The sequence below is a fragment of the Miscanthus floridulus genome, chromosome 10 (assembly GCF_019320115.1).
Source record: "Miscanthus floridulus cultivar M001 chromosome 10, ASM1932011v1, whole genome shotgun sequence".
Classification (NCBI taxonomy): domain Eukaryota; kingdom Viridiplantae; phylum Streptophyta; class Magnoliopsida; order Poales; family Poaceae; genus Miscanthus; species Miscanthus floridulus.
In genome coordinates this window covers 103672311-103690783 of record NC_089589.1, presented here as the reverse complement: position 1 = coordinate 103690783, position 18473 = coordinate 103672311, and the positions used below count along the sequence as shown (strand labels likewise).

The window sequence follows — 18473 nt, the reverse complement described above, 5'->3', positions numbered from 1 at the left end:
GAATCATGAATATGCATGACTTCTTGCTTCTCATTGGCTCGATCTTAGAGCTTCTTCATCAGCAGGTCCAACTTGGCAGACAGCATGTCTACCTCCTTGAGTTGATGCATACCTCCACCTCTCTTGTGATTCTAAAGACGTTCTTTATTCCAGCCTTGATTGGAGGCCATCTTCTCCACAAGAGCTGTTGCAGCTAGTATGCTGAGTGATAGGAATGCACCTCCAGCAGCAGCATCCATAGTCGCACGGGTACTGTTGGTCAACTCATGGTAGAAAGTCTGCATGAGTAGCCAATTCTCCATCCCATGATGAGAATATTCTGCAATGTAATCTTGAAAGTGTTCCCATGCCTCAGGGATAGATTCATCATGTTGTTGCTGAAAGCTTGAAATTCTCCCACGCAGAGCATTGGTCTTGCCTTTCTGATAGACCGTAGCGACACCCAGCTTGGGGGAGGAGCCCCCGTTTACCGAAGGTAAGTTTTTTTCTTTTTCTTCCTAGCATTTTATTATTTTCTTTAATTTATTTTTCGAGATTGCTATTTGTTAAAAAATGCATAACTAAAAACAAAATAAAAATTTAGTTATATATATATATATATCATTATAGTGTGATCTAAAAAAATGAAAACCAAATAAAAAGAGTGTGTATATACTTTAAGTTTAATTAAGTTTGCTTAAGATGTGTTTTACTTTCCTTTCTTATTTTAAGAGCTAAAAAAAGAGAAGAGAGAAAACTTGAAGATGATCTGACATGTTGGAAATGATGAATAGTTGCTCTGTTATAATTCCTTTTAAGTACCCAGTTTTCAGCCTTGAATTCTCTCGAGTTTTAGATGAAATTAATTTGACATGAGAATTTGCTCTAAACTTGAAACTCGTGGGTAGCATATGCTTGATCTAAGTCTAGGTAATTGACGGATATGATATGAGAAAGTCTAAGCTGATGTTTATCTTGTTCCAAGTGACACTTGAATTCCAGAGATTTATCTTTAAAAACATAAAAATGTAACATAATGAGATCCTGTATGACAAAGCTTGAATTCCTACCAGAGCCAAATATGATATTTAGACTAGGAAAACATCCACTCATATATGTTGTTTGCATTGCATTGAGTTTGGTCAAGCTTTGTTGATGCCTTATGAGAGTTTTGTCATGCTCTTAAAATCAAGATCACGTACACAACACTCACATATGCACTACTCCTACACTAGGGGTAGGCACAAAAACATGCATTCCATCTAGATCCACCCAAAAATGTTTTACTCCTACACTAGGAGAAAACGCAAAAAACATGCATGATAGGCTTCTACCAAATAAATGCTCCAAGTTCTTGTTCCTATCTCTCAAAAGTTTTGTTGCGGAAAAGAGGCATGGGGCTATGCAAAAGTTATTCATAAAAGAAAAAAAGAGTTGAGAAAAAATGGACACAAAAGTGTTCGAGATATTTAAAACAATGGGTACTCAGATGCCCGCCTGAAAAAATAGAAAGAAATGAATAAGATAGCCCCTGCTCTCTAGCAAATGTTTTCAAGTTCTAAATGAGAGATATGTTTTCAAGGAGCATAGAAGAATTAGGCTAACCACCATATTTATATCCACCATATTCCACACACATGCACATCTTGATTTGATTGTATGACTCAACTCTCTTTGGATCCATTGTTTGACTTTACAATATATGTATTGCAAGTATGCTCTCTCATACATTTACCACTCCTATGAGCTCCACATAAGCCTTAGTTGTAGGAGAAGAAAAGGCATAACATCACTATTGCCTTGGTAAGGATCCACAAATACCACACATATATGAGAGACTTGAGAGTGTCATACAATGAAATGTTTGAGCTTTATTTTGAAAACTTGCAAAAACTCTGGAATAATGGTTAAACAAAGAACATGAAACATAGTGCTTGACTTGATCATTCTGTCTTTCAATTGCTCAAGACCCAAGTGAAAGCTCAAAAGCCCCATAGTTGAAGGTAATATGGGTAAGTTTGAAAGTCAGATCAGTGGTGTTGGTGCAGAAAGTGACCAACACATAAATATTTGTAGTTTTGCTGTACGTTGTGATCAGAGGTGGCCTAGCACTCAATGACATAGGGTTTATACTGCTTCAGGCAACATGCCCTACGTCCAATTTGAGTCAGTCGGTGACTTTATTCCTGAGCCCAGGTGCTCAAAGTTTGTTGTGGGGTTACAAACAGAAGGGAGAAAGATGGGGGTACAAGAGGTCTGGTCGGACTTGGGTCTGAAGGGCCGAGAGTGACAGGAGCCCTGCTATGTGCTAAGTGTTCGAGCGTGTGCTCGGTATAACTTTAGAGTGTCTAAAGTAACGAAGGGTGAATCAATGTAAGTGAACTGATCGATCTTTGGGAGAGAGTGCATCCCCTTTTATAGATGAAGGGGATGTCCTTACAAGTGAGAGGGAGAGAGTGCGTATGCTACTAAGTCTTGTTGCCCATGCCAGCAGGTACAAGATGATGGTACGCGCCCACAATACTGTTTAATGTCAGATGCACGTGGGAGGTTGCGTCATCTTCTTCAGGTATGGCAGACATCGGTGCTTGCCACACTGTTGATACCCAGCAGCATGCTAGGGGTTTTACCATGTTCGCATGGTATGGTAAATGCCAGTGCCCACAACACTGTTGATGCCTTAGAGGCACGTGGGGGGAGCCTTACCATATTTGTCTGGTATGGGAGTTGATGGCGCCCACAACACTGTAGGGGAAGATGTTGGCGCCTACAACATTGCTTCGGTTCCGTCATGCCAGGGAGGTCACAGGGTACTATCCTACAGGTGTACAGGGTACGGTCCTTGGTATTGTGGTTGACTTGAGTGCCCTGCCTTACTTTCTCCATCCGTTTCCTGGTTCTTACCGATCGGGCGTCCCCGGTCGGTCGGTCCCAGTCGGCTCTGATTGCGCCAATCGGAGAGGAGCTGTAAGTAGGGGTTCGGCGCTTTCCTGGTTGGAGAAGCAGGTCAAAGTCAGAAGTGGTGCTTTGGTTAGACCTTCTGGTCGGAGAGGCCGTCTAGAGGTGGGCTGGTGATAGAAGCGAGAGTTGTTCCTCCTTCATGATTCCTTCCAATCGGAGAGGCGGCCTAGAGTCGGAAGCGGGCGCCGTTACTCCTTGGCTAGGCCTTCCGATTGGAGATTGGACTGTCCTTCTGCAATGTCGTTTAGGTGTTTTGGGCTGGCCCAAGAGTTGCACGTTGTTTACAACGTTGTCTGTCGAGCCGAGCCTTTGCTGGGAAGCCGGTCCACGAGGGACCCCAGGTTTATGAACCCGACAAGTGGATTTCAAGTTGGAGGAGAATTCTTGTTTGAACGCATGTGTACTTTTGAGGAATGAAAACATTGATGCAACCCTTGATCCATTTGCTGAGTTTAGTTTTGGTAAGGGTCTAGCAAAGGTTAACCTTGGGGGAGCTTGTTGATGGTAGTTAACAACCATAATAAATCATCAATAAAACATGTATAAGGGCATAAATATGATCACCAACAAAGGTCTAGGGGTTTAAACAAACAAATTCCATGAGTTTTGGTGAATCTGTATTTTTTGCAAGGTTTATTCAGAAAACCATCAAGGTGGACCTACATGTCGGAATTAATTGTGCTTATCCATAGCGAAACAGACACCAGAATGTTCCAGAAGACTCAAAAGGACTCCACGTCGAGGTAGAGCCTGAGTGGCTACCACCCCACCTATAGGCCGCCCAGCCCCCCAGGGCCCTCATGTTAGCCCCCATCGCTATGATGGTTCTCCACCGCCTCCTAGATTGCATCTACGCTGTTTATTCAAGTTGGTTTGATCCAAGGGCTCAGGATTGACGCTTCGGCCTATATAACTAGCCCCTGCCCCCCCCCCCCCCCAGAGCACGCTGCCATAAGTGAAGATCAGACTAGAAATTAGGGTTTCTAAAGATAAGAGAATATAGCTCCAATTCTTCAAAGCTCTAGTATAGGCTAGCTAGCAAGGTTCAAGTAGAGTGTGGGCTATTGCTCAGGATTCCAGATCCACCATCTGGAGACTGGTATAGCCAGTGTATCTCTTATTTATGACTTTATGCTACTTCAATATTATGTTGCTATTTATTATGTTCCAAGTTTGTTGTAGTTATATACTTGATATAGTTGTAATTGATGATGAGTTTATGCACATGTTCACAAAGCGCTTAGTCCAAGATACGCGTGGGTTAGGTGGTCAACATTATATAAGCATGGTGCTTAGATATTGTTTACCTACGGATGTGTTTACACCAACATTTGGAGAGAAGAACGTGGGAACTCGAAGCTTCCAAAATCGTGTCGATCAAGGACTCGATTGCATGAAGATTGATATTAGTTAATCTAGAGGAGACACTGGAATTGGCTCTCTTCGAATGATGTCAGCAAGTAATGATAATGGGCTATGGTCGGTGTCGGGAGTTGCATATCGGACTCTACAAAAGGGAAAGATTAGGGTCCAAGTTATCTTAAGATTAGGAATATTCTCTTTTATACCAAAAATTGTAAAGAGTCTTACTCAAATAGGATTCATGTTTAGGCCCCGGGTATAAATATTGGACCCTGGCTATTATAAAAGGACAACCAATCAATCAAATACAAGTTATTTACTTTTTCGGCTCCGGCCACCCCTTAGGAGTAGGAGTTGAGTAGATCTCGGCGATTTTTGAGCGAGCAGAGCTGCATCGGTCCGGCCAACCTTTGGTTTGTCTGTAAGTACCATCATGGCTTATACTTCTGTTCATACACTGCATCGATCCGATCGACCTCCACTGCGACTTTGGTATAAGCTAGTTATCGACTCTTGTCTAGTTCAAGTACGGCTGCATCGATCCAGTCGACCTCCACTGCTCGAACTAGATTAAGGTCAAGTTATTGGCTCTATCTAAGGGTGGCGTACTTCGGATAGATTCATTAAGTTAATGATATTGCTTATTGCTTTCATTATTTATTTAATTACAGCAATATCACTTTACCCGATTGGGATTGATCTAGATCGGCCTTATATCCTGTTTAACCCATCGTTTATTAATCTAAACTGATCCAATCTGCACTTTAAATGATGAGTTGTGTTTAATCGGCTGTTTTACGTCAATCTTGATCGTGCATAGTGTGCAGTTAAGGCATGCCGAGTCTTGAATAGATCTATCGGCTAACAAAAACCGTTCCATGGCCCGCTATCATGGCCTATGTGATTCTACCTCACACCCCACTGTTAACACCATGGAGTGGGGACCGTTATTTGGTAGATCCATTCCTGATAGGGCATGACCTTAACTGTGCGTTATGCCTGAATCGGCTGTTTTAGCCGATATCGAGTGTTTTCACATATATAGTTCACACCACGAGACTGTTGAAGTAAAGGTAGATTGAAAGATGTGTTAGCTCCATGATCTTATTATTGTGTTATGGCCTGCATGATTCTACCTCATGCCCCACTAATATCAGTAATGAGTTAGGGTCGTTAAATCTATTGTTGTTTCTACGGCCTGCATGATTCTGCCCCATGCCCCACTTGTCATAGCGATAGATGAGATCTAACATGTTCATTAGATTTATCTCTATTAAATGGTTAAATGATGATGATTGTTTCTTTTATATAAAGAGGGATTCGGTTACTTGCAGTCATTGGCTTGATATAAACTGATTAGTGTTGACATCCTATTGCCATTGACTAATATTTGTCTAAATAACGATATTCATCCTGAATGATAACCGATTTTGTATTCCATAATTCCATGAGCTTTAACTGATTCATTCTTATGAGTATGCTGGAATTAGCTATTTAGTCAATCTCCTTCCACATCGGCTCTCAGAGCCACACATTCAGAACTGTCTGGCAACACCGGCATGTTCCACTTTAAAATTACTGATAAACTTTCTCTCCTTGTCAATTGCAGGGTCAAATTGACTGACACGTCTTGGGAGGAGTACGCAGGATTGACCACCCCTACGTTGAAGCCAGGCGGATCTCCAACTCCACCGAGAAGACCCTTCTGGCTTGGTCGTGTGCCTCGGCACAGGATGAATTTTTGTGCCGACCCATGTTCTGGCACGCCCAGTGGGACACCACAATCGTCATGATGGCTTACAATAACAATGACATCCTTATGGTACTTTATGAAGACCTACCTAATAGAGATAAAGATGTCATCAGCAAAGCTATAGAAGAATTTTAGAACAAGTGTTTGTTGTCCTACACCAAAACACGTGACAATACAATTGTTATTAAATATCCACTACCAAGAGTTCTATTACACGGGCGGACAGATGCAGATGATGCTGAAGAGAGGCATTTCTTCACAAAAGCTATAAACAAATCTATTCGTGATGCCATATCAAGCCATAATGAAGCTTTCTTGGACACATTCCACAATACCATGAAAGTGGTGTTTCATGGGTTTCTACTTGATCAGATTGTGCCGGCTTATTACAACATTCCACATCCATCGACCCAGGGGACTAATCAAGTTGGTACCAGCCATCAAGAAGCAGCACCAGCTGTTAATGATGATGTCCAGGTAGTTCAGAGTTCATCTGAGCAAGCTCAAGGTACTACTATAAATTAGATACAGTATAATGAGTTATTGCTAAGGGTGACTGAGATGATGAAGAATCAGTTCGGTCTAAAGCCAAAAGGGCTGACCTTCTCGTACAAATGCACATATCCAGAATGGTATGATTTGGTCGCTCTTTCTACAAATTATAGGCTCCCAAAGTTTCCTAAGTTCATTGGCCAAGACAACACAAGCACAATAGAACATGTCAGTTGATATCTTACATAGTTGGGCAAAGCATCCGTTGAAGAGGCCCATTGAGTTCGTTTCTTCTCCTTGTCCCTGTCAGGGCTAGTCTTCACTTGGTTTTCATCACTGCCAGTCAACTCCATTGCCAATTAGGCTGACCTGGAAAAGAAATTTCATACATATTTTTATAATGGGACTGGAGAAAAGAAGATTATCGATTTGACAACTATAAGATAGAAAACTAACGAATCGGGCACTGAGTTTCTTTAGAGGTTCCGAGAGACTAGGAATTTGTGCTTCTCATTAAACTTGGTTGATGATCAGCTAGCTGCTTTGGTAGTTCAAGGGATGCTGCCAATGTGGAAAGAAAAGCTACTGGGACAAGAATTTGACAACTTGGGTCAATTGGCTCAATGAGTGGCAGCGCTCAATAGCCAATTCTAGAGTATGTGTAGAGATACCTGATTCCAGAAGAGTACCACAGTGGCTAAAGCTTATAATCCATATTTAGTCGATGATAGCTATGAAGATGAAGAAGAAGAGGTTGCCATGGCTGAATGGAATTGGGGCAAAAAGACAGTAATGGTGCCAAATCCTTAGGGAAGAGGAGTCGAGGAGAGCTATGACTTTGACATCACCAAATCAGATAAACTCTTCGATTTCTTGCTTGAGAAGGGACAGATCAAGTTGCCCGATAATCATGTTATGTTGCCCCCTGATCAGTTGAAAAATAAGAAGTTTTGCAAGTTTCACAATGCTACATCTCATTCTACTAATGAATGCAGAGTTTTCCGGTAGCATATACAGAAGGCTATTCAGCAAGGGAGGCTCAAATTTGATACGCCTCGGAAGATGAAAGTTGATGATAATCATTTTCCAAGAGATCAAAACATGGTCGATGCTAGGCTGCTCAAAGGAAAGACTAAGGTCCTAACATCAACCAAATCAAGAGAAACTGGAACAGTCAATCCTGAGATGCAAATATCGGCTGACGAGTACAGAGAAATTAAAAGACGTCGCGATAAGCAAAAGAGCCGATATGAGTAGGTAGAAACATCAAAAGATGGGGCGACAAAGCCGCGGGTTACTTCTCAAATTTTGTTGAATAAATGGCGGCGGCAGAAGGAAAAGGATTATCAGCGTTGGTTAGAAAAGCAAGAATACCAGCGTCAACAGGAAAAAGAGAGGTATGAAAGAAGGCAAGCTGAATCACATTGGAATTGTCCTTTCTTCAGACATTGCAGGAACGAAGGTTTGAAATTGCCTACTAGAAATAACTGTCTAGAGTGTAGCAATCAATATTGGGAGTTTAGGCAATCTCAAGCCAACCGCCGATCTATCCATGCTCAAGATGCGTATCATCATAATAACATGGATCGGCTCCTAAAAAATGGAAGTGTTCATGATCGGCTTGGAAAACATGTTATTGATCAAAGCTGGGCTGATTATGAAAGTAATGAAGAAGAATGTGTTTGGCAGGAAGGCCAATGGTGTCCAGGAGGTTTAACAAGAAGCTAGAAGAGAAGAGTGCAACGCCTAAGGAATAGAGAGTTGGAACAGGCTTAGGCATCTGGTAAACCTCAAGTATGGCGTGCTAAGCAAACAGCCGATAGAAGGCAACCATCGGCTAGTATTCAAATGGCCTTTCTGTTGCCATCAGAGTTCAGAGCTCCAGCAGATCAAGAAATTTACTCAGATTTTGATGAATCGGAGTATGAGGAGATAGTTGCCAAGTTGACAATTATACAGCAGGCTATATTTGATAAACCAGTCAAGCATCGGCACTTAAAGGCTTTATATGTAAAAGGTTTTGTCGATGGGAAGCCGATGAACAAGATGTTGGTGGATGGAGGTGTTTCTGTCAATCTTATGCCTTACACCACATTTCATAAACTTGGCAAGGGACCAGGAGACCTAATTGAGACCGACATGATGCTTAAGGACATTAGGGGGAATATGTCTAAGACCCGGGGGGCAATGAATATCAAACTCACAATCAAGAGTACGACTCTGCTCACCACATTCTTCGTCATCGATGGAAAAGGGTCATATAGTTTACTACTTGGTCGCAATTGGATTCATGCAAACTGTTGTGTGCCATCAACCATGCATCAGTGTTTGATTCAATAGCATGGGGATGATGTCGAGCTGGTTTGCGCTAATGAGTCCGTGAGTATTGTAATAGCCGATCCAGTGTTTTGGGAGCTAGTAGATTTCGAATGCTTTTCTAGCAAGTTATGGGAAGGAGGCTTCATTAAAACCAGCAATGAAGGCCAACAGCTGATCCAAGCAATCGGCTCTAAGAGTTTGTTTTAGTAAATAGTCACGGCTTCACGTCAACCATTGGATTAAGGAAGAATACGCATTGGTCCTAGAGCTAGGCTTAGGCTGACGTATGTGAACGCTAAGTTGAATCATAAGTGCAATTCAGAGTTAATAGATCTATTGAAGGAAGTTTTGTTTCGCTTAATGAGATGCTTGGCCTAGATTGATCGATCGTTTAACCATTGGTCTGAAAAGTTCTGGTGCAGCCTGTCAATAGCGATCGATGAAAAGTATTTGAAGGGATATTATCCTAGCATTTGATCAACACTTGATAGCCGATTCATTTAGTCATCGGCTCTAATAGCCGGTACCAGAAAGGTATCGCCTCTAGTTCAAAAAAAATCTTTGAAGATGTGAAAGCCGATACGATATGTATCACCTATAGAGCAAAAACAAAAACAAAGACAGTCATGACATATACTAGGGCATTGCACTGAGACACATTCATGGAAGAGCAAGAGACTTTGTTCATTGATTCACCCTAAGTACAAACTAATCAAAGACCTTGTTCACCACATCCTGAGCAGATGTGATGTCCACAATGGCCCTAGCCATGACAACAAACTCTTCGAGCAGATCCTCATGCTCCTCAGGGCCGTCGCTCATCGGGAAACTAGTTTCCATGGCGTGGAGCTTGTACCCGGTCTGAACTTACGCTGCGGTCAGCGCCACCGACGCGCCATGACGAATGCCGTGGAGAGCGATCTCCTGGACGTGGGCCGGGACGTCATGAAGATGGGCGTTGATGAGGGAGCCCTGGGTGTTGATAGCGTCCACGGCCGCATTCGCCTCCAGTTGAAGGGACTCCAACTGCACCATCAGGGCTGGCGTTCACAGAAGCAAGAGAACTATCAATATAAGGGCAATGAAGATCGGAGTAAAGGCGTTCTGGGAATTCATCTTACCCACCACCATGGCATCAAACTCGGCCAGCCATGCCCGAACGGCACTGGCCTCCTCTTCGGCAGCGTGAAGGGCAGCCTAAGAAACCCCAAGGCGTATCTCGAGCTGGCCATTTTCCTGAGTCGCCTCGGAATAACAGTTTTGAGCTGCCATCCAATCTCGAAGGAAACGCCGGGCGTTGTCGCCATTGTACGAGTCAGAGGAATTCGACGACGAGGCCGACGCAGAAGATGCAGCGTCAGAGGGCTCACCGCCCTTAGGAAGAGGACAAAGATTGTCATTCACAACGAATCTATAAACGAGTCAGAATGGTTCATCGTCATGAATAGAAAGCGTCGATCTCACCTCATGCGTCGAAGGCGTTGGCTCGCTGGCATGCTTTCCTCTGGAATCTCCTCCGCTGCACGCTTGCCTTGGTTGTCCTCGCTAGCCATTGGATCTACAAAAAGGGGAAAAGGATGCTATAGAGTTTGTGAGGGTGGAGAAGTGTAGAGGAACAGGAACGGTTGCAAGTGTAGATGTGTTCGAGGCTGGAGCCCTTGGCTGGTATTTGAAGCCATGGAACGAGGAGGTGGATGCCTCGGGACGTGCAAAAGGCAATCGCAATTAATAGAAGGCGGAGCGCCACCTCACTAATACCAAAGAGAATATGGCGCCGGGTGACTAAAGACAGAAGATCGAGGGGTTCTCTTAATAATAAAGGTTGTGTTTTTAGACTTAATTGGATTAAGATTGAAAGTCTGGAATCGGCTATTTTCAAATCGGCTCTTTAGCCGAAAGTAAGAAGTATAATTAGGCAACAAAAAGTATGGTTACCATTGATCCAACACAAGATATATGATATATGGATTACAAGTCTAGGACATCCTGGATTGCTTTCAACACTTCTAGCCGGATAGCATCAACTTCTGCGATTTGTCGCTTATCTTCTTCGGCTGATCCAGGAATGCCCTCGAGCCTACTTCGAATGGCTCTGCCTTCTCTGACTTTGGCCAGCAGTTCCTATTTCTTTTGTTGAATGCCATCAGGTATTTGAGCCAGGGTGGATTTATGATGATCAATGGCAGCCTTTATGTTTTTTAGCTCCTTCTCAAGTTGTGCACGCCTGACTTCTAGTTTTGACAACTCTGGATCAATGCTGAGGGTGGAATTCTTCAAATGATCAATCAACTATGTTAGCGCTTTGGCCTCTTGCCTGTTGGAGTTCCCCTTGGCCAATAAAGTTTCATGATCCGACAGATTCCTCTAAGCCTTTTTCACCTTTAGGACTAGATCCTCAAAGATGGATAAAGGAGACTGTAGCAGAACCGACCAATTTATAAGAGTACAAGTACAATGGCAGCCCATAAGCGGTCTCACTGTCATACTTGAACCCATATAAACCCGGTAGTCCGTCGAGTACCACGACGGGTCTCGATAAATGATTTACAACAACCAAGATCGTACATGATTCAACATACATGTCACATATTACATAAAGTTCACAGATACATTTCCATCATCAGAGTATGAAACAAAGTTATTACAAACCAAGTTTAATGGATAAAAGCGGAAGCAAATTAAGTTTGAAAGTAAAGTTTCCAACATAGTTTAATACAGTGCCAAGATAGGATCACAGTCCACAAAAGCATGTAGAGAGATTAATAAAGAAGCCTGCCCAAGGCTTACTCCTCATCCATAGTGGGTTAGAAGCAACTCTTGCAATAACCATGATACACAGTTCAAACCTTAGGTCACCTTTGGTACAAGTCAGGTCCACATTTCGTGGGTTCATACCGCGCCGCACAATCGGAGACACCAAATGCCAGGACGTTCAGGCCTAGCCTACCCTTGGGCTCAGTCTGGCTCCCTGCAAAGAGTGCACAACAGAATAAGGCCTAGCCCGAGTTGAGCTACTCGGCTTCACGGTCGGAACGAGCTATCCGGCCAGCTAAGTGATAGGCATGCGTTCAATCTTGTCAGAAGTTCCAACAACGGTACGGTCCTTGATTGGCACAGACGGAATCACATGAGTCAACCTACACATAGACCCCGCTTGGCCTCAATTTACATCACCCCATAGTTCTGTTCCACGATAGCAAATATAGCCAACCGTGCTCCGGTATCCACCTATATCTCGTAGGTGACAGGAAATCACCCGACTTCTACCAGTCTAAGCATGGCTAAGCATATATTCGATCCTGGACCTACACAGGGTTAACGGTGTATATATCTGGACAAGGAATTTATATGCATCAAGTGGTTCCATTCAACTCTTATAACCTAATGCATCAATCATAAGAACTTGAGTAATATTTTATAAAATATTGGGAGACTTAGAATGCTCTGGGGCTTGCCTTTCAGAAAGGAAGTGGGGCGGTGATCAGGGCACTCCAGAAGCTCTTCTGGGTTCTGCTCCTCGCCTTCGGGAGCTATGGCTTGACGATTCTCCTGCTGGTCCCCTTCCTCTCCTTCGTCGCACTCCAGCAACGTTATCTCCTCTGTCGATCCTAGATGCATGAATATGGCATAAGATATTGCAAATGCATACATGCTGACAAATATAGTATGATGATACATGTTGAATGCATTCTGGTAAGTATTCTTAACATCATGTTGTTTATGTAATAACAAGTGTATCACGTTTTACTGAGTAAGTGCATATCTCTCCTTAATTACTAAATCAAACATTTCAACAATTCATTTTCTACACTACAAAATAGCTGCTATTTGTTTTACTCATAACTGGATTTCTACTTATCCAAATGCTATGATCTTGGACTTTCTGGAAATCTTATAAAATTATCTACAACTCTTATTTAATCACCAAAAGCTAATTCACAATTTATCTTAACCAAAACAGACAATCAATCCAGTGCTTTCCAGAAATTCCAGAGAGCAAGCAATTCGGAAATACTAACTTTAAATAGCTATAACTCCTAAACCCTTTGGCCTATGGTCCCGAAATTTTGACACAAGATATATGAAGAAGTTATCTACAACTTTTTTATTAACCGTTTTTACAGCAAACATCATTTTCACTATGCAACACACCAAACTACAGAATCTGCCCTTAAACCCTCCCAACTTGAATTATAAAAGCAACAATACTTTTAGTTCATGTAAGCATTCAAATTTTGACAACACAAAGTCTACCAACATTTCAAGCATACCATATACACTCAAGAAAACAAAATGGTAAAGCCCAAACTATTTATTTAAATGCCTTTATTATTTTATTTAGATACTTAGGTTAAATAATAAACATATACCAAATGTGCACCATAAATTCTAAAAAATTTACAGTGCCTTACTAATTCTACCAAAAGACTACTGTAAAAGTTTCATGCCATTTTACCAAGAAGAACGTTCTATACAAAAATGACAAGGCAGAAGGGCTTAAGATAGCATAATTAGAAAACCCTAGCGAAAAGTGTCAAGCAACAGATTTTATATTTTTCCTAGCATCCATATGTTGCTAGGACAACCTCCAACAAATTTCATGAATATTGGATTCATAATTAATTTATAAAAATTCATACAAGGATTACCTAATTATAAAAAAAATCTATAACTACAAATCCATACATGCACTGACCCTCAAACTTTTACCAGAGCTCATACATGTGAATAACAGCTTACCACAAAAATTGCATAATTTTTGGAGCATAGGAACTCTAGATATAAAATAAACAAGTTTACATACATTTAAAAACACCTTTCAAGTTTCAATTTAAATCCTCCAAAAATTCTACTACAAGTGTCAAGATTATATTTTTCCTAAATACTACACTTCCTAAGGAACACTACAAAATTTACTCCACAATTTTTGAATCTACATAGCCCAACTTATCAAATTTTCAAAAATGGCACCACATCTGTAACAAATGAACTATCTTTTGAAATTGTGCCGCTGACCGCCGGGCCCCACGCGTCAGTGACACAGAACAGAGCAGCAGCGCTGTTCAATACTGCGTGGCCATGGCTCGTCGATGGCGAGCTTCGTCAGCGATGACATCTACACATCATGACCCCCACAACCTCCCGGGCCTATTGACCTACTTGATCGAGCCAATCGTCGGAGCTAGGCACGGTGGCGGCATTCATGGCAGCACGGCAGAGCCGGACAATGGCGCTACGCCTGCGGTGGCCACGGCGGCTCAACCTAAAGCTCGGATGAGCATTAATGAACTACAGTGAACCTATGGCACGCTCTATCATGGCACGTGGTGATTGGAGTTGGCCGGACCACGGTGACGGAGCGTGGCGGTGGAGCAACGGCGAGGGCAAGCGCAGCACGGAGGCTTACCGATCATGGTTAGTGAGCATGGGCGGATGCGGTGAGACTTGGATAGGGTAGTGGCATAGCTGTGGTGGTGAATGGGTGAGGTGGAGCGAGCTGATGTCAGGAATGGTGACGGCGGACGCTCGGTGTTGCGGTTGCTGCTGCGGGCGAGCGCTACAGCGACGGCGGGGCAGAAAAACAGAAATGGCGAGTGCGGCTCAGTGCGGGCGGGTGCTGGGGGTGATAAGGCTAGCTCGGGCCTGGCGGATCAGGGCAACGGTGACACGCGGCCATTGCTGGCCACCACACGGCGGCCCTACTCTGCGCCTGTCGGCCACTGAACTGAGCGATTCAGTTCGTCAGTCACGTGACGCTAAGCCTGACAGCGCGATTTCGTGGAGCTTGATCTTCTAATCCGTGAAGTATTAGCGCACACAATCAAAACCAAACTTGTAGCTCAAAGTACCAGCTATAATTTGTCTTAAATGATCAAGATGTAATTCCCAATGGTTAAGGAGTAATGTCATCCCAAAGTTGAGGTTTTCAAACTGTCAGAGTACTTGACTTAGCAAAATTTGCTAAGTGTTGACAATGTTGATTTGCTGATCTTTGTGAGCCTAATTCAAGCATGTTAGGAGCTAAACCAGTCAATGACCCAAAAATAAAAGTTGTTCCTCATATCAAATACTACAACTTTGCTTTAGTGACCACCTCCATGCAAAGTCTCTAGCATATGGTTCAAACTTGGTCAAACCTATTACATTCAAATAATGGCTTAAACAAGAACTATGACTTAGTGACTCATTTAGCCCTAGCCATGAATACAAAAGTTGTTCATAATGATACTCTAAACATGTTTAAGCTATTTGCAAGGTCATACACTCATTTCATGTATTGGTCACACATAGGGTTATCCAGGTCAACACATGTAACATTACTTAAGTGCTTGATCATGAAAGGTGACCTTCATGAACAATGTTCCACTTGCTAACCTAAGTGTTGCTAATATGTTTTTGTGACCCATATCAACCAATTACATGTATACACTCATGGTCATATGCCTATATATACAAGGAAACATGAAATAACAAGCAATGTTGCATATGTTTCAATCAAATGTTTCAATTGTAAATGCTTATATTTGAATGCTTGATGCTCATGCTCATGCAATGCAAGTCAATTTATGCAAGGCTAACACTTAGGGTGTTACAGCCCCTCCCCCTTATAAAAATCTCGTCCCGAGATTTGCAAGACCTACCATTCTTGGAAAAAAGCGGGATAAACCTCTCGTAAATAATCCTCTCGTTCCCACGTAGCATCTTGTTCACTGTGATTGTTCCACACCACCTTATAGAACTTAATGATCTTACTCCATGTCACTCTTTCCATCTCTTCTAATACTCGGATTGGCTTTTCTTCATAGGTCAAATCCGATTGAAGCTGTACGTTGGTGGGTGCAATAGCTTCTTCAGGTACACAAAGACATTTCTTCATCTGAGAAACATGGAAGACCTCAAATATTGCACTCATCTCTGGTGGAAGTTGTAACTTATAAGCAACATTCCCCTTTTGTTCTAGAATCTTGTATGGCCCTACATATCTAGGTGAAAGCTTTTTTTTCATTCCAAATCTCTTCACCCCTTTCATGGGTGATACTTTCAAGTATACATAGTCACCCACTTCAAAAGTTAGTGGTCTTCTTCTTTTATCAGCATAACTCTTTTGTCTCGATTGAGCTGCCTTCATATGTTGTTGGATAACATGCACTTGCTCTTCAGCTTCATTGACAAAGTCAATACCAAAGTATCTCCTTTCACCGGGCTCAATCCAATTCAACGGAGTTCTACATTTTTTGCCATACAAGGCTTCAAATGGAGCCATCTTGATACTTGCTTGATAACTGTTGTTATAGGAGAACTCAGCTAAAGGTAACCATTTCTCCCATGAACCTTTGGAAGATATAACACAAGCTCTTAGCAAATCTTCTAAGATTTGGTTCACTCACTCTGTCTGTCCTAAAGTTTGTGGATGGTATGCTGAACTTCTGATCAATTTAGTTCCCAAAGCCTGGTGCAAGTGCTCCCAGAAACGAGCTATGAATTGTGGTCCTCGATCTGAGATTATGGTCCTGGGTACTCCATGCAGTCTCACAATCTGAGAAACGTACAACTCAACGTACTTCCCCATGTGATATGTTGTGTGAACCGGTATAAAATGTGCTGACTTGGTGAGACGTTCTACAATGACCCATATTGAATCATGACCTTGCTGTGTCATTGGAAGGCCTGTGATAAAGTCCATACTGATTTCTTCCCATTTCCAATCTGGAATAGGCAATGGCTGAAGTAATCCGGCAGATTTCATATGAACTGCTTTTACTCTAATGCAGTTATCGCATCTAGTGACATAGGCTGTGATCTCTTTCTTCATCTTAGTCCACCAAAAATGGGTTTTCAAATCTTGGTACATCTTACTACTACCTGGATGGATATACAATTTGGATGAATGAGCTTCATCTAGAATTTGATTTCTAAGTTCGCAGTCTTTCGGTACCACAAGTCGGTCCTCAAACCATAGCACACCTCTTTCGTCCAGTCTGAAATGCTTGGTTTCCTGCTCCAGCATCTTTCTCTTGATGTGACTTATACCTACATCTGTCTGCTGCAGCTCTATGATTTTGCTCTCAAGTGAACAACTGATCGTGATATTGTACAGTACAGCAGGGTGTAACAAAATGAATCCATCTTCCAATAATGCTTCCATAGTGTTGCAATGAGACTTTCGACTGAGTGCATCTGCTACTACATTAGCTTTTCCCAGATGGTAGTGCACTTCCAAATTGTAGTCCTTAATCAGCTCTAGCCATCTTCGCTATCTCATGTTTAGCTCTGGTTGGGTAAAGATATACTTGAGACTTTTGTGGTCAGTATATATATGACATACATTGCCCAACAAATAATGTCTCCGTATCTTTAATGCATGAACAACTGCTGCTAGTTCCAAATCATGTGTAGGGTAGTGGACTTCATGCTTTCTCAATTGCCGAGAAGCATATGCAATAACTCTTCCTTCTTGCATAAGCACACACCCCAAACCTATTCCCAATGCATCACAAAATACATCAAAAGGTTTTTCAATGTCTGGTTGTGAGGTGCTGTAGTTAACAGAGTTCTGAGGGTGTGAAAAGTTGCTTCACATTCCGGTGTCCATTTGTACTTCTCATCTTTCTATAGTAGTCTGGTCATGGGCTTAGCTATCTTTGAGAAATCTAGAATGAAACGACGATAATATCCTGCTAACCCTAGAAAACTTCGAACTTCATGAACCGAAGTCAGGGCTTTCCAATCCATGACCTCTTGTACTTTTGATGGGTCTACAGAGATTCCATCTCTTGATAAGATATGACCTAAAAAAGGTACTTTTCTCAACCAAAATTCACACTTGCTAAACTTTGCATATAGCTTATGCTCCCTCAGTCTGGATAGGACAATCCTCAGATGCTCTTCATGATCAGACTCATTTTCCAAATAAATCAATATATCATTGATAAACACGACCATGAACTTGTCAAGCTCAGGCACGAATACCGAATTCATCAGGTACATGAAGTAGGCAGGAGCATTCGTTAGTTCGAAAGACATAACCAAATACTCATATAGGACGTACCTAGTGGAGAAACTAGTTTTAGGTATGTCCTCTGGCCTAATCTTTACCTGATGATAGCCTGATCTCAAGTCAATCTTGGAAAATACCTTTGCCTTTGCTAACTGATCGAACAAGATGTCGATACGAGGCAATGGGTACTTGTTCTTGATGGTCACAGCATTGAGTGGTCTATAATCTACACACATTCTCAAGGATTTGTCCTTCTTTTTCACAAACAATGTTGGACATCCCCACAGAGATGAACTAGGTTGAATAGGACCCTTGTCCAACAGATCCTGTAACTGAATCTTAAGTTCTGCTAACTCATTTGGTGGCATTCTATAGGGCCTTCTTGAGATGGGTGTCGTACCTGGCAGTAACGCAATCTTAAATTCCACATCCCTATCAGGCGACAAACCTGGTAACTCCTCTGGAAATACATCTGGAAACTCACAAACCATAGGGATATCACAAAGGGTAGTGGTTTGGATAGCACAAGCTAAGTGTTGGAGTTCGAAGTTGTGGGAGAGTGGTACTAGAAAAGCATTCCCTCCCTTGGGTTCTCTCAACATAACAGTA

The 18473-nt window shown here is 42.2% G+C and overlaps 1 non-coding gene across 1 annotated transcript; it reads left to right on the top strand.

The window, feature by feature from the left end:
* The first annotated feature begins 300 nt into the window (after positions 1-300).
* LOC136490386 (small nucleolar RNA R71) lies at positions 301-409 on the top strand. The gene has a single exon (XR_010767679.1). It is a non-coding gene; the product is annotated as a small nucleolar RNA R71 (small nucleolar RNA).
* The last annotated feature ends 18064 nt before the right edge of the window (positions 410-18473 follow it).